The sequence below is a fragment of the Hermetia illucens genome, chromosome 4 (genome assembly GCF_905115235.1).
Source record: "Hermetia illucens chromosome 4, iHerIll2.2.curated.20191125, whole genome shotgun sequence".
NCBI lineage: Eukaryota > Metazoa > Arthropoda > Insecta > Diptera > Stratiomyidae > Hermetia > Hermetia illucens.
The window spans coordinates 165,875,041-165,891,000 of NC_051852.1; positions in this window are offsets into that span (position 1 = coordinate 165,875,041).

Here is a 15,960-nt window from a genome sequence, read left to right on the forward strand (position 1 = left end):
TTCAACTTTGCAACGTTCTACGCGCAGGGAGAGTTTCTGGCTGATGCACACTGAGAGATAGCATTAACCACTTCGAACGAGTAGTATTGATGTTCGCTTGCCGAGAAGTCTTTCAAAAGGTCCCACCTGTCCAGCAACGGCAACAATGATTCCAAAGCAAAGGTTATGTCAGAAACGTGAGGTATGATTTATTCAAGGGTGCTGGTACTGAAGTCACCCCCAACCAGAATCAGCTTCACCGTGTCCGAGACAGCTTCCTCAAGGGTATTAAATCAAGTTAAGTCAAAAGGGTTCGGCATCGTCTCATTCGGTGTTAGAGAGTCACTGAAAAACGTTACCCCTATCCACCGAATTCGACAAACCCTTCTCCCAGGCTTTGGGCAAGAAGCTCAAGCTGGGTGATGTCCCGAATCCAGATGACAGCGGCAAGTGAAAAGTCCGGGTGCCCTGAAGCTGAGTTCTTATTACGGTACTATTCGCTGATTAGCATTAGGTCCACTTTTAACATACCTGAAGGAGACTTTATCGAAGTAGTCTCCAAGGCCCAAAAAAAAAAGGCGAAAAAGGATAAAAAGAAACAACGGACTCCAGCGCCAGAGACACGTCTGTCCAAAAACAAGGAGGCTGCCAACCCAAAGCCAGTAGCGGAAAAAACGACGAAACGAAGAAGGACTAGACCGTCGGCTCTGCTCATTAAGCCGACGGAAGGCAAAACATTTGCGGAAGTCCTTAGTGAAATCCGCTACAGGATGAAACCCGAGGAGAACGGAGCAGAGGTGTCTTCGATACGGAAAACGAGGAGTGGTGGAGTTCTCGTCGAACTGGGCCCAAAGACGACCAACAAGAGCACGTTCTGCGAAGCGGTCAAGGGGCTATTGGGGGAGAAGGCCCTTGTTTCCAGCCTAGAACCCATGTGCTCTCTGGAAATACGGGATCTTGACTGCCTCACAGAAAAGGTCGAAGTAGAGGAGGCGCTAAAGCGTGAATGTCCAGAGGTAACCAATGCCCGGGTAGCTATTACCTCTGTAAATGCTCGAGGCCAAAAACTTGCCGTGGTGGATGTCCCCGAGCAATATGCGAGGAAACTCCTTAATAGCGGGAGAATCAAAATCGGATGGGTAGTATGCAGGGTACGAATGCGGATAGTCCCCACCAAGTGCTACAGGTGTCTGGACTATGGACACACGTCAGCAGCTTGCAAGGGTCCGGACAGGAGGACAGCATGCCGGAGATGCGGCCAAGCGGGTCATCAAGCGAAGACTTGCAAGGAAAGCGAGAGTTGTGTTCTCTGCAGGGATCGTGGTGCGTCTGGCGAAAGCGTCGCACACACTGCGGGCTCGGGACGGTGTCCGATCTTCAGGGCGGAATTGGAGAGGGCTAGGGTGCGAACGCCATGATCCGCATTTTGCAAATTAACATGCACCGGAGTGCAACCGCTCACCAGTTGCTAGCGCAGTTCGCTGCGGAAGTAAATGCTGATCTAGTGCTGATTAGCGAGCAATACCGAAACAAGGACCCGTCCTCATGGTATCTGGACTTATCAGGCACCGCTGCCATCTGGGTTCGGGACGACGTTCGACTTCGTGTTCTTGCCGAAGGCCGGGGGGACGGATTTGCCTGGATCCGGTGTTTAGGGATAACGTTTTTTAGCGTTTACCTGACGCCGAATGAGTCGATTCCGGACTTTCAACGCCGGCTTGATGCTCTGGAGGACGCCGTTTCGAGCACGGAGGGACGAATCCTGGTTGGCGGTGATTTTAATGCCAGGGCTCTTGAATGGGGCATGCCTCAATCAGACTCCAGAGGGAAACGGATTCTGGAAATGGCGGCGAGAACCGGACTCGTAATTTTAAACACCGGATCCATGCCAACGTTTCGGCGCTCAGGTTGTGAAGGAAGCATTCCCGACATCACTTTTGCGTCGGAATCTCTGGCATCATCGGTGGACGGGTGGCGAGTCCTAGAAGACTTCTCGGCAAGTGATCATCAGTACATTGCGTTCGAAGTGTTTGACGCTACTTGCCGGCGAGCACCAACACGACGTTCCCCCTGCGTGTGGAATGTCGCGAAGGTGAACATCGGAAGGTTCGTCGAAGCTCTTGGAGCAGGTAGGGCCGCACTGGGGGGCACTCCGGGGGGTGGTGGTGTCGCAGCTGACACCGTCGTAAATTCAGTGATGAATCTGATAACGACGGCGTGTGAGGCTTCCATGCCCCGGAGAGGCCCCAGGCGCGACAAGCCTTCTATGTACTGGTGGACGGCGGAAATTGCCGACCTACGGAAGGAGTGTCATAAGCTCCGCCGTTTGGCACAACGTTTGTACGCCAACGAGGAGGCATGTGCCATAAAGGCACAATATAGATCAGCAAAAAGGAGACTCCGCAGCGCTATAAATAAAAGCAAAGCTCGCGGCTGGCAAAATCTCGTTAATGATGTGAATGATGACCCGTGGGGACTTGGCTATAAGCTTGTCACTCGGAAAATCGGGGCTCTGCGGAAGCCCTGCATACTGAGCACCGACCAGATGGACCGCATTGTGCGGGCATTGTTCCCCAGACACCCTGTACGGCTTGATGTAAACAGCGCGGAAAGCGTCGTGGATTGCCCCCTTTTCACAATGGGAGAACTCGAAGAAGCGGTTCTCACTATGAAAAACAGGAAGGCGCCAGGCCCTGATGGCATCCCGGCGGAAGTTTACAAACTGGTGTTCCGCCAACGGCCAGAATTGCTGCTCGAAGCGTTCAACGCGTGCTTGAAGGAGGGCATTTTTCCTTCTCGCTGGAAAGTGGCCAGACTCGCGTTAATCCGTAAGGGTAAAGGAGATCCGGAGCTCCCGTCTGCATACCGACCGCTGTGTATGCTTGACACGGCCGGAAAAGTGCTCGAGAAGCTCATCAGGGGTAGACTCGCTGAAGCGATCCGTGCTGCCGGGGACTTATCCGCAAGGCAGTTCGGGTTTAGAACAGGGAAATCTACAGTGGATGCTGTTATGGAGGTCGTAGATGCGTTTAATCGAGCCGGGGCGCACAGCCGCCGATCTCGACGGATAGTGCTCCTCATAACGCTTGACGTCAGAAATGCCTTCAATTCCGTAAGATGGACAGATATGCTGGGCACACTAGAGAACTCCTTTCACGTGCCAAGCTATCTCTTGCGGATATTGAGGGATTATCTGAAAGACCGCTCCCTGTTCTATGAGACGCTAGAGGGCCAGAGGAGGATGGAAATCACGTCGGGAGTAGCGCAGGGATCCATCCTAGGGCCGGACCTCTGGAACGCTTCCTACGATAGTCTGCTGAGACTCGATATGCCTGAAGAGTCGCGCCTGGTCGGTTATGCAGACGACGTTGCGGCACTTGTTGCCGGACGCACTGTTGAACAGGCGCAAAACAGACTTGGCATATTGATGCGACGGGTAAGCGGATGGATGACTGCTCACGGTTTCAACCTTGCGCTGGAGAAAACCGAAGTAGTCATCCTGACCAGAAGGAGAATCCCGACCTTGCGTCCCATATCGATCGGCGAGTTGACTATAGAGTCAAAACCTGCGGTTAAATACCTTGGTTTAATGCTCGACTCGAAGATGAGCTTCTTCGAACAAATCAAAGCAGCCGCGGACAGGGCTGCAGCAGGAGTTGCGGCCTTGAGTCGGCTAATGGCGAATGTGGGCGGCCCTATATCAACTAGGAGACGTCTCCTCATGGGAGCAACGCAGTCCGTCCTTCTCTATGGTGCGGAGGTATGGGCTGATGCCCTTGACAAGGAGGTGCATCGTAAACGCCTAGCTCAAGTGCAGAGGCGGGGAGCTTTGCGAGTGGCGTCTGCTTATCGCACTGTCTCCGAACCGGCTGTGATGGTGATTGCGGGAGTGATCCCCGTTGCCCTCCTTGCCAAGGAGCGCAAAGCTATCTATCGCCGTAAGGGCGAAAACTTAAGAGAAGTGGTCGCCCGTGAAGAACGTCAACGCACCCTTAACGAGTGGCAAGTTTCTTGGCAAAATGAGCCAAGGGGCAAGTGGACTGCGCGGCTCATCGACAAATTAGACCCATGGTTGAACAGAAAGCACGGTGAGATTGATTACTTCCTTACCCAACTTCTAAGTGGGCATGGAGGTTTTCAGTCTTACCTGCACAGGGTTGGGAAGGCGCGATCTCCTGATTGTGTGTTCTGCAATAGAGTGCCGGATGACGCTGAACACACCTTTTTCTCTTGCGAGAGGTGGGATGGCCTCCGCCAGCAGCTTTATGCAGACACAGGGGAGCTCTCTCCAGACAACATTGTCAGAGAGATGCTGAAGAGCGCTGGCAGCTGGAATCGTATTGCGCATTATGTTCGGGCTCTTCTTACTACGAAGAAGATTGAACTCGACCGGCAGAGGGATCGGACGGTAAGGGGTTCCCTTAACTAACAACTCCCTTCCTCCCCTCCCCTCCCGTTGGTGAAAGGAATTCCCTGACTTGAAGGCTCCCAAAGCCGGGAGAGCGGGAGGGCTAGCCCGAAGTAATGTGTCAAACGGTTCCAGGCTAGTTCTCTGATGACAGGGAGGTGTTTAGTTGGTAGTCCGCCAGCGTGCTTTTGCGGGAGTCCAACACTCTGTGCGTAAACGCATTCACCTACCCTACTCCAAAAAAAAAAAAAAACATACCTTTGCAGCCAACTGCGCTAGCAACACGCGAGCGGTTACACTCTAGGTTCAAAGCTAGAAACCAGAGCCTTCCAGTAGCTGCTTGTTTGTTGTTTCCGGACATTATTGGACAAGGACTTCGATACTCTTCAGTTTCCGTATTGAAGATACTTCTCCTCTACAGACTTCGGGTTTCATCTTATAGCAGCGGTCTTTCCTTTCGTCGATTTAATGATCAGAGCTGACAATCTAGTCTTCCTGCGTCTCCTCACCATTTCCTATGGTGCTTTACCGCTTGCATCCGCCCAGGATTGAGACAGACAGTTTTTCAAAGGCCTTCGTTTTTTGACCCCCTGGAGTAGACCTCGATGAATTCTCCTTCGGGCGCGTCTTCCCTTTTCGCCTTGTTCCTTAGTTTGTTCTGAAATGCTGAATGCGCTGGTGGAAGGAAATGCAGTCCAGGAGTTTCACCAGTTCCTGCAATAGGTCCCAACGAATTATGCGGGTACATCTATTTTTCTCGCATCTTTCATTGCTGCCAAAGTCCGTTTGTAGAAGGAAATGCGCTCCATCACAGCCGCATAACTTAGCGGGATTTTCCCGGTATTTGGTTGGGGCTGCGACTTGCGACGCATTTTCGTACTGCGCCAGAAATACTGCCAATTCGTTCTTCTTCCCGATTATTTTATTTTTTTCAGTTTTATTATTTTTATTCTCCATGGAATTTCGGGACCTTGTAAGCTACGCTCAACCTCTCCCTTACCCTCACCCTCACCCGCCCCCCCCCCTCCCTTTACAACGATTAGTAGTTTTCAGTTTCATAGGATCATTAATATGCTTCCATGTTTCCGTAGTCATCAGCTCCAATCATGATTTTCAGAAAGTGGCGAACAACATGAATAACCTCAGAAATAAGACCAGTTTTATTGGCAGCTCAGCGTATTTCACAGCGAATTGTTCAAGACATCTGATAATTTTTCCGCTGTCGAACGATAACTGGCTCATATTAATGCCAGTATTCAACTTAAGGGTTGATGCTCACTAACTCTGTGAGTAGCCCTGGATCCAGAGCGGAAGGACTGATCATCTTTTTGAGCTCAGTACCCATTTTACTATGTATATTTAGAAGATAACACCAACATTAACCGCTGATTGCGGGTCCATTGCAGGCCAACTGACTTTACAGCATCACTCCGCCCCCAGATGAAACCTAGGGGGTTTCGGCGACCGATCCCGGAACTTCGTTCAACGTTAATCCACAAAGCGGACACGACGCTGCTTCGGGGCGCACATGGGTTTCAGTCTGGACAAAGAGACCGCCTTTTTGTGTCCACTGATCTCGAGCTGGAAGAAATGTTCTCCCCGCTCGAGAACGCGGTACGGGCCCTGATATGGAGGCTGCAGCGGCTTCCGGACGGCATCCGTCCTGACCAGAACGTGCGTGCACGTGTCCAGTTCCTTGGGTGAACAGGCAGGTGTGGACGAGTGTTGAGTGGGTGGTGGCGCTTTGATGCGTCCGAGATTGTCCCTCAGCAGACGCACCAACCCCGACTCTGTGAGACCCGATCTCTTGTCGAAGATCGGATCGCTTGGGAGTCTTGGGTTCTCCCCGTATACCAGCTCCGCGGGGCTGGCAGCAAATTCCTCTCGGCGAGTTGTACGTAGGCTGAGTAGGACGAGAGGCAAGATTTGAGTCCAGGACGGATCGTCGCGTGCCATAATGGCGGCTTTCAGCGTCCGGTGCCAACGTTTTAGCATCCCATTTGATTGCGGGTGGTATGCAGTAGTCCGCTGGCGTTTAAAACCCAGGAGTTTGCCTAACTCCGAGAAAAGGGTGGATTCAAATTGCATTCCCTGGTCAGTGATGACCACTGTAGGGGCGCCAAAGCGCGGTATCCACTCTCGGCAGAGGGCTTCGGCACAAGATTGCGCCGTAATGTCTTTCAGAGGTATTGCCTCAGGCCACCGCGTAAACCTGTCGATGATTGTGAGACACTACTTATAACCGTGCGAGTCTCGCAAAGGCCCTACTATGTCGAGGTGAATCGTGTGGCAACGCTTGGTAGTGCTGGGGAATGAGCCCACTTCTTTCCTTACATGCCTGGAGACTTTACACTTCTGGCATGCGATGCACTCTCTGGCCCAGGAATTGATATCCTTGTTCATGGAGGGCCAGAAGTATTTTCCGGTGACAAACCGATTTGTTGTCCTGATGCCGGGATGCGCCAAGTCGTGAACTGCGTGGAACACTTCCTTGCGAAATGTGGCCGGAATGTATGGCCGAGGTCCTTTTTCCGAGTCTTCGCAGCAGAGCGAGAGGTTTGAGCCGAAGATGGGCAACTCCCGAAATTTGTATTTAGGGTTGGATTTGAGGCTCTGAAGTGCTGCGTCATACTCGCCTTGGCAATAGCCGAGAAATCGAGTGAGGCGTGGATGTTAACCTCGGAGACACGAGACAAAGCGTCAGCAACTATGTTGTCCCTGCCGGACACGCGCTGGATGTCTGACGTAAACTGGCTTATAAAGCTCAGGTGTCGAAGCTGACGAGGGGACGCTTTGTCGGGCTTTTGTTTCAAAGCATATGTGATAGGCTTATGGTCCGTGAACACTGTGCACGACCTGCCTTCTAGGGAGAAACGGAAGTATTTGATGCTCAAGTACGCGGCGAGCAGTTCGCGATCGTAGGTACTGTAGTTCCGTTGAGCGGGATTCAACTGTTTCGAGAAGAAGCTCAACGGCTGCCAAACTTGATCCACCTTTTGGTGAAGGGCAGCACCTACTGCGATATCAGAGGCATCAACAAAAACGGCTAGGGGTGCATCTTGCAGAGGAAATGCCAAGAGTGTAGCATCAGCCAGTTGCTGTCGGGATTTATCGAACGCGCGGACAGCCTCTTCAGACCACACAATCTCTCGTGTGCCTTTTGTTTTGGGGCCAGACAAGTACGCGTTCAAAACGGACTGATGATGGGCGGCCTTGGGCAGGAAACGACGGTAAAAGTTTAGCATGCCCAAGAACCTCGTCAACTCCCTCACTGTTTTTGGACGCGGGAAGCTTGTGATTGCTTGCACCTTGTCTGGGTCGGGCTGTATTCCTTCAGGGGAAATGGAGTGGCCCAGGAATCTCACCTGTTTTTGAAGGAATTTGCATTTCTCAACGTTTAGGAATAAACCGGCCTCAAGGAGACGTTGAAAAATGCACTCGAGATGGGCTAAGTGCTCAGACTCAGTGGAAGGAGCGACCAAAACATCATCCAAGTATACGAAACAGAAATCGAGGTTTCGCAGGACTGAGTGAATGAACCTTTGAAAGGTTTGCGCCGCATTGCACAATCCGAAAGTCATTCGGGTGAACTCGAAGAGTCCAAAGGGTGTGCATATTGCCGTCTTTGGAATGTCTTCAGGAGCTACTGGGATTTGGTGGTAAGCCTTGGCTAAGTCCAAGGTCGAAAAGATGCGGCAATTCGCGCGGTGATGCGCAAAGTCGTGGATGAGTGGAATTGGATATCGGTCAGGAACAGTCTGTGCATTTAGTCTTCTGTAATCCCCACAGGGGCGCCATTCGCCATTTGGCTTAGGGACCATATGCAATGGGGAAGACCAACAGCTGTTTGAGGGCCTGCAGATACCCTGTTGAACAAGTTGTTCAAATTCTTTCCGCGCAATAGCCAGTTTTTGGGGTGGTAGAGGACGCACCTTCGAGAAGATCGGGGAACCAGTAGTGTTAATGTGGTGCTGCACATTATGCTTCACTGGTCTTGAGAGACTACACTCGGTAGTAATCTGACTGAACTTCTGGAGGAGTGTCCGAACACGAGAGTCGGTGATGTCTTCCAAAAGAACGGAAAGGTTATTGTCAGCGTGAGATATCATTTGGCCCGACGAATTAAGGTTGGTCGTGGAATCTATAAGAGACTTGTTTTGCAAGTCTACCAGCAATCCATAGTGACACAGGAAGTCTGCGCCTAGTATGGAGAAGCTGACATCCGCCAGGATGAAACGCCACGAAAATGTCCTACGCAAGCCAAGACTCATGTCCACTTGCCTATACCCGTATGTGTTCATGCGGGAGGAATTTGCTGCCGCCAGTTTGAGCGGTTGTGGAAATAGTTGATGTTGCCGAGGTACGGGGAGAACCGAAACCTCCGCACCAGTATCGATAAGGTAGTTGCGCCTGCTGAGAGGGTCGTAAATTGTTAGGCGACGTGGCGCTGCGTTCTGGGTGGCCGTCGCCAGGACCCCCGCGGACCTAGTTTTTTGCGGCAGGCGTGAATTTGCAAGGGATTGTACACTTGGGGGCTTTATCGCCGAATCTGCGGTGGTACCAGCAAATCCCTCGGTCCGTGGACTGTCCTGACGACCTGCTACCTGATCGCCCTTTTCGGGTGGCAGACCGCGAGTGAGCTCGTGATCTGGCGCCCGAACGCTGAGCGTCCAGCGTCGCCCGCATCTCAGCCACACTGGCTGTTAAGGCGGTTATTTCGCGCCTTAAGTCAACAACCTCGTCCGATGGCTGTTGAACGGCCGCTATGGTCGTGCGTACGTGCACCTCGTGCACTTTGTCGGCCGCAGCTGCCAGTGCCTCCAAGGAACCTGAGACATACGTGAGGACCGCCTGGGTGCCCTCCGGGAGCCGACGCAGCCAAAGGGACTTCATCAACTCGTCGTCGATCTTACTCCCACCCAATTGCTTCATTTCGCGCAGCAATTGGCTGGGAGTCCGATCTCCCAACGTTAGGCCTGCCAGCAAGTGATCCAGTTTTGCTGACTTACTTACTGACAGGTGCCTGATTAATTCCGTCTTGAACAGTGAATATGAAGCCCACTTCACTATGTCAGACACGAGCACGATGGACTCCTCGTCCAGGCCGACCACCGCGTGATTAAAACGAGTCGCGTCCGCTGTGATCCCGGACATCTGGAACTGTGCTTCCAAATGCACGGACCACAGTTCGGGGTTCCGCCGCCAAAACGGAGGGACGCGTACGGCGAGGGCGGTCACTTGCGGGTCCGATGGGCCTGCCGCGTCTTTGTTGTCGATCGACATCTTGACTAATAAAAAGAAAACTTCTTTTCGACGCGAGTGTTAAAGCGAAGACGCGGTGAAACTGATCTAGTCGACACGGCAGGCCGAACCCAGAAATGCACGTACGAGCGAAAAAATAAAGCGACACCAACGACGCACCCTAAAACAAAAAACTCGCTAAAAGAGCGGAGAGCCAGTGAAAAGATGACGATGCAAACGCCTCGACGCCGTCTCTTGCGGCGATTTTGTTTTATTGTTACCACTTTTTTTAAAACAACAAAATTTTAATAAAATTATAAATAATAATAACGCGCCGTTGTTGATGGTTGTGGCGGCGGCTACGGCGTTGACGCTAGTCTTGAGGGCGGCGGCTTCGAATCCTGCGGCAATGACGCTGGTCTTGAAGGCGGCGGCTTCGAATCCCGCGGTGATGACGCTGGGCTTGATGGCGGCGGCTTCGAATCCTGCGGCGATGACGCTGGTCTTCAGGGCAGGGGCTGCGGTGGCTTCTCACGCACTTTGGTGCATGTTCACGGGATCTTGCTGGCACCGTTTCCTCTTAAAGTTGCACTTCTTTCTCCATCTTCGATAGACTTTCCATTTAAGAATTTATTCTGCGCTTTGTTCCTCGGTGGAATCTGGGACAGTTTGGTTCTAAACGTATTTTAATGCGGCGATGTTCGCTCCGGGGTCACCAATATAAGAGTTTTCAGTCAAATTTAGGAGCTTGTATTTAACCTTTTATTCTATTATTATTCGAAATAGGTTTTTGACATATTTTTCGTATGTTGCAAAGTTCAATACACAATTTCAAGAAATTACTCTTATTATAAATTACCCTTATTATAACTCCGAGATATAAGAAATAATACTGATTTCTGTATGTAACTGTTTTCTTTCTGCACGAAAAATCTTTCCTTTCACCGTGACTGCCAACTAACTATTATTTTTCCTATCTGACGTTTTTCGTCACCTACTCTGTTCTTCACTCTTGTAGCGAGTTCTGAACTGAGCAGAGCGCCGGTGACGTCATCTGTCCGCTGGTATTCGCGACATTCGAAATAAATTTCAAATGCCGCGAATCCTGTCGCGCCACACTTCTATAGTAATTGCAAAGTTACCCCAGAACTCAACGACTTTATTAAATTTGGAGAGCATTTATAACGGATTCACTCCAATATCAGATTGTATTCCTCAAGTATCTTTCTTGCAACAGTTTCAATAAGTAAATACCTTCTTACAAGACTTGGCAATCTTAGGATATAGACACAGGTACCGCACGTAAACACGAAATCCGAACGAATCTTCACACCTTCATTCTGCCCAGTCAACAGGACTCCTTTACCCTCAATGCAAGCACCGGATATCCCCACATACGACACATGTGTATACTTTTCACCCGCGCCACTGTTGCTCCCAAGGTAGCGCATAAATATAAATTTATATGAGAGAAATTCGGCGTGTGATATTCGAATGGGGTGGGGAGTACCGGGTGGGCTGGTTGCCTGCCACTAAAGCTTTTTGCCTCATGTTAACCCGAATGCTCGGCGATGATAATGTTCTGAGCACAGGATTTCCCTGGGGAGCCAATGATGGCACGAAACTATACACCCAAGTGCCATTGTAGCAATGCGATATAGAGTGGAAGAGCCTTACGCACATCGAAGCGGCAATACACAGCACTCGTACAAGTTCACATTTAGAATATGACATTGGTATCAGCTCCCCGAAGGCACATCCTTCCTGGAACACATTGTATCCCTCGTACAGGAATTTCAGGTCTTTCTGTGTGCGTATGTTCTCGCATGTATTATAGAGTCCTCGTGGGACTATCCCGGCTAACAATTATTTTCAAAGGTTATAGAAAGGCTAGTGATTGGGAGTAGAATTAATTAGATATTAGCATTCCGAGTGGGGTCTCGACCGTTGCTCCCTTTACACAAAAGAAGGCAGTTTCTTCTATCAAAACTCACCTCTCCACTCACCTGCATTGTTATCAGCACAAGAGTTCATCTCGTCCTCGCTGGCATCGTCGTCACTCACGGTCGCAGCACTCTCGTCCTTCGATTCGTACTGAAGACTCGAACCCTGTTGAATATCCTCATCGCCTCCCGCTGAAAAATAAAAAACCAAAAGGGGTTGTAAACTGTTCATAAACATTGATTGAATGGAAATAAGGAAAGTCTGGGTGATGCTGATGGGAAAATAGTCCTACCGAATTCACACAAGTCAGGGGTAGATTTAATGTGCCCAAGATGTCAGCATGATATCAATCGGAACTGGTGCCACGCTGGTTGTTGCTTCAATCGTGAGAAATTGCAAATATTGGCGTAGTGCATATGGATTTGCTTAAGAGTTGAAGGATTTTAGAGTTGGGAGAAAGTCACCCCATGGTCAACTAAATTGTGATGCTTTGTATGATTCAAATAGCCCCGGGAATTAGTTTTCTTTCAGTTGAAATAAAAGGCCTGGAAAGCGCCTACTGGTAGACCCTTAGTTCCAATTTTTATGGCATGGCTTAATCCTTTTTACAGCCAAGGATTCCAAATATTTCTGAGGTGAAGCTTCGTTTAACTTTTCACTTAAAACAATCAGGCTTGATATTGAACCTTCCTTTTGTCTCACTGAAGAATTTTCGGACCGACCAAAGGACTTAGAATGAAGAGCGTTCTTATATGTTCCGACGACTATGCCTCGGAGAATGAAGACGAAAAGTTCTGAAGGCAGAGTTAGATTCAGCGGACTCGTTTCTCTCGTTTCTACCTGGGGAGACTGCTACGAGTGAAAAGCTAATTTGCCTATTATTGGTAAGGAGCGTTGTTGGTCCAAAAAATTTGCCTCTTGGTTGTGAACGGTCCTGTGATTTCAGCGACTATTCCCGCGTGTGCTGGTACCACCGTAGGTTTGCGGATCAAACTAAGAAATGTACCACCCCTTGCAATTTTAACGCGACTCCAAATAATTGAGTGTGACGACGTCAACCCGAAACGCTGCAACACATCACCTTACAGTATACGATCCCTTAGCGGGTGCAATTATCTGGTAGACATAGGCGCGGAAGTCTTGGTCCTCCCCGTCTTCAGACCTAACAAGCTGTTTCCCCAGCAACTCAAATTGACGGCAGAAACTCCATCGCCCATCGTAACTTACGGCTACAGGCAATTAAACGTGAGTCTTGGCTTCCTTAAGACCCTTTCGTGGTGCTTCATTTTGGCTGACATGACTGGGGACTGCTGGTAGACATGCAGCATAGGTCCCTGATAGATCCTACAAACTCCCTTCGGTTGTCAGGGAAAATTTAAACCTGGTCTTACAACAACACCCTTTCTGTCATTTTTAAGTATGTTGCTGATCCACGCATTCGCGTACTCCTTCAAACTACCAAATGTAGTCTCTCTCAGCAAGTTAAGCATGATGTCCAGCATCACATCACCACTATTGGTTCCCCAATCTTCTCAAAGGTGCATCCTATACCACCCCAGAAGGTCGCCGTTGTACGGAAAGAGTTTGACTAACTACTTAAGCAGGGTATATTCAAACTCTCCAACACCAATTGGTAGGAGATGGCCAATTTGGTTTCCAACCCCAATGGGGAATGGCGACCTTGTGGAGATTATAGACGCCTGAATGTTCAGACGATTCCAGACCGGTACTCCATTCCACTCATCCAAGACTTTGTGCATTGTTTGGCAAACTGTTATATTTTCTGGACATTGGACCTCGCCAAGACCTAAGGTCAAATCCTTGTAGCTCCCGAAGATATTGCAAAGACAGCAATCTGCATACCTTTTTGGACCCTTCTAGTTCACACGGATGACTTCTGACCTGTGCAATGCGGCCCAAACCTTTCAGAGATTCATCCAACCGGTTCTACAAAACTTAAACTTCTGTTTCGTCTACTTGGAAGACGTTCTGATCGATTCTTCTACCGAGTCTGAGAATTTGGCAAATCTCAGTGCATTTTTCAACGCCCCTTGAAAATGATCTAATTATTGACGTTGGCAAATGCAATTTTCTCCAACAGCAGGTGAAATTTCTAGCCCATTCCATCACTCCTGATGGCATTCAAGCTGTACCAGTCAAGGTGCATGTGTTTTGTGTTCAATTTGAGGGGGAGCTCCCCATACATGCGAAAGGGGGGTGCACAATTTTTCACCGAATATAGTCATTTGGGGTATCAAATGAAATGGCTCAATGAGTACTTTTCCGAAATAATCTTACTTCTGATATTGGGTGAAATATAGAGAAGTGAGCGCTCAAAAAGCGTGCGTTGGGCTGAAAAACAACTCATACGACGACTTTCAGTGAGTAAAGAAGCGAAGATAAATCACTTCCTAAATGAGATAACATAGATGGCCTTATCCCCCCCCCCCCTTTTCCCATCCAGTTGCTTCGAGAAATGATGCAGGTGGCTGGCGATAAGATCGGCTCTGGGTTATTGAAGTCCCTCTGGTCGGAGCGGCTTCCGTAGAGCACCCGCGCCATCTTGGGCTGCACGGACGCGGACTCGCTGGAGGTGTTATCCGCCACGTCCGATAAAGTAGTCGCTGTTGCCCCTGATGATATATTGAAAACGGCTGTCTGCACACCTTTCGGACTCTTCGAGCTTACCAGGATGACTTTTGGCTTGTACAACGCTGGACAGACGTTTCAGAGATTCATCCACTTTGTCCAACGAAACCTAAACTTTTGTTTCGTGTACATGGATGGTACCTTGGTCGTTTCTGCTTCTGAATCTGAGCATTTGGACCATCGTGATTGCATTTTTGATCGTCTCCTTGAAGTCGAACTCGTTCTAACGTAGAAAAACGCAAATTTCTACAGAGGCAGTTGAAATTTCTCGGCCACTTAGTTACCTCTGACGGTATCCAATCTGACCCAGAAAAAGTTGAGGCGCTTAAGAGTTTTCCACCACCAACCACGGTGAGGTACTCAGAGGTAGCGGTGAGGAAGATGGGGCGGCAACTCTATCGGTCAAACCAAAACCAAGTGGCCGAGGAGAACCTCCATAGTGGTGGCACCGGGAGACGCTGTAATCACTTTGGTTTGCCGGCCGTGATTCAGTAGGTGAATGCTCCAAAGGCCTAATCAGGGCGATCAGACCCGAGTCTGCACGGGGACTCATCTGAAGTGGCAAATTGGTCACGAAGTCTTACCAGGGGTATACTGGTACCATGAGAACCGGGAAAGCCCCTGCACTCATATACTTCGGGTGAACTCCTGTTGTATGTGAGAACAGCTCGGTTATTTGCGGTTGGCCCCCCTAGTGGGAGTTTCATGATGGTTGTGGTTATGCTCAAGCGAGGAGAGACCTTCGGGCCTCGACGTGGTGTTGCGTATCAACATGGGTGCCGTACTCCATAGTTCGGTAGAGATTTAAGTAATTCTTGCATCCACCAGTATGAATGCTAAGCCATGCACTTGGTATAGACTGGTACCGATGCGCTTGTCTCAGTGGGGCTCTGATTGTGGTCACAAAATCAATCCGTGTCTTAAGAGGACCGTAGGATTAAGTCTCACGACAGGTGCCCACGTAAAACACCATGGGCTTCACCGCTTATCATCAAGCGATCCTGAACGCCTACTTGTCTGGGCCCAAAACTAAAGACTCCCGCGAGGTTGAGTTATATAAGCCAGTTTACTTCTGATATCCAAAGTATGTTTGGTATGGACAATGATATTGCAGACGCTTTGTCTCGAATTTCGGAGATTACAGTTCCCGCCTTGGTCACGCACAGTCCCCACCTCGGACGCAAAGTTTTAGAGCTTGAAGGCAAATTACAAATATAAATTCAAGGAGTTTCCTATTTTCGGCTCAAACTTTTACATACTCTGCGAGACATCAACTAAGGGACTCATGCCATTCATTCCGGCCGATTTTCGCAGTAAAGTATTCCACGCGATTGACGACCTTGCGCATCCAGGCATCAGGACGACGAACCGGTTAGTCACTGAAAAATATTTCTGGCCGTCCATGAAGAAGGGCGTAAACTCTTGGGCTAGGCAGTGCATCGTGTGCCAGAAGTCCAAAATCAACAAACACGTTCCAAAGAAAGTAGGTGGATTCCCTTCAACCATGCGCTTTCACACCATCTATCTCGACATTATCGGCCCTTTACGAGATTTGTACGGTTTCAAGTATTGCCTCGCAATTATCGACAGGTTTACGCGGTGGCCTGAAGCAACACCTCTGTCTGACATTACGGCACAATCATATGCCGAGGCCCTCTGTCGAGAGTGGATTCCGCGCTTTGGTGTTCCAGCCGTCATCATCACAGACCAGGGAATGCAATTCGAATCTACTCTTTTCG